Raw genomic sequence first — 1,200 nt, forward strand, 5'->3', positions numbered from 1 at the left:
GCGCGCGTTGTGCTGGCTCCGGGGGCGCCGTTTTGGGGACAGAGACTGCACGGGGTGGGGCGGGGGACGGGGTTGGGGTCTGCGCTCTACTCGGCACGAGCGGCGGCGGTCCAAAAATAATATCTAAAGTTGGCCGCTGCCTAGGCCGGGGCAGCGAATGCGAGCTGTAAGTCAGGGAAACTACTTCGTCTGCAGGATATATTACGTACATCCCTGGCGAGACCGCATCGCGCCGGCCCCTCGCGCCCTCCGAAGAGGTTCACGCGCGCTTCAATCTTTCACTACTATTAATTGTATTTATACTTGTCTTTACTCGAAACAATAAGAACTTACTTTAATCCGAGGTTAGTAATATTTGGAATGTTTCTTTGTGTAAGTTTGACTTTTTCGAGACGTGGAAGGATTAAGGAATGTTTTATAAGGGGAAATTTGAGCCATGTGCAGGAGGTAGGATAAATTTCTTCAAACATCCGCTTCAAATCTTTAACACATCTTGGACCTGTTTAAACCAATAAGTACATTTGAAGTAAAGATAAATTAAAAATAAAAAGCATAAAAACTAAAGGAACATAAAAAATAACATAAGTAACGGTCAATTTAAACATAATGTTCGATAATCAATAAATAAAAGAGAATTGACATTGGAGACATCAAAGAAGACACGCAAAGGCCTTTTAATATTAAAATATAACAAAGACATGGTTAATACGGCTCGTATTACCCATGTTTCGAGCAAATAACAAATATTTTGTACTGCTGACATTTAAAATTACCTTTGCCAAAATGTTTTTGTGTAGACCCTTTTAGCAGAAATTGAAAACTCTTATTATTCACGAAACAATGAGCTTTCAAAATATATGCTGAAATTGCATTGAATATAATTCAATACGTTATTCCATTATGATAATTGTATGTAATATACTATTTTTTCCCGAGCGGGTTATCGGAATTGGATGTATTGATTCTAGACATTTATTGCTTGGTGTAATTCTTACTTAATAGGCAGAGTAATTTTCCCGAAAATATACGAACTAGTGATCGTGAAATCTTCGTGAATAAAAAAAATGGTATAGTGTAGAATTTAAAGTTAGAAATTCCAACAAGCGTACCTGAAAAAATTGAGACTTACATATTTGGACGATATAAAATATTACTATTCTTTAATTTTACTAATACAAGAGATTAAATAGTTAATATTCA

The sequence above is a fragment of the Zerene cesonia genome, chromosome 13, assembly GCF_012273895.1.
Source record: "Zerene cesonia ecotype Mississippi chromosome 13, Zerene_cesonia_1.1, whole genome shotgun sequence".
NCBI lineage: Eukaryota > Metazoa > Arthropoda > Insecta > Lepidoptera > Pieridae > Zerene > Zerene cesonia.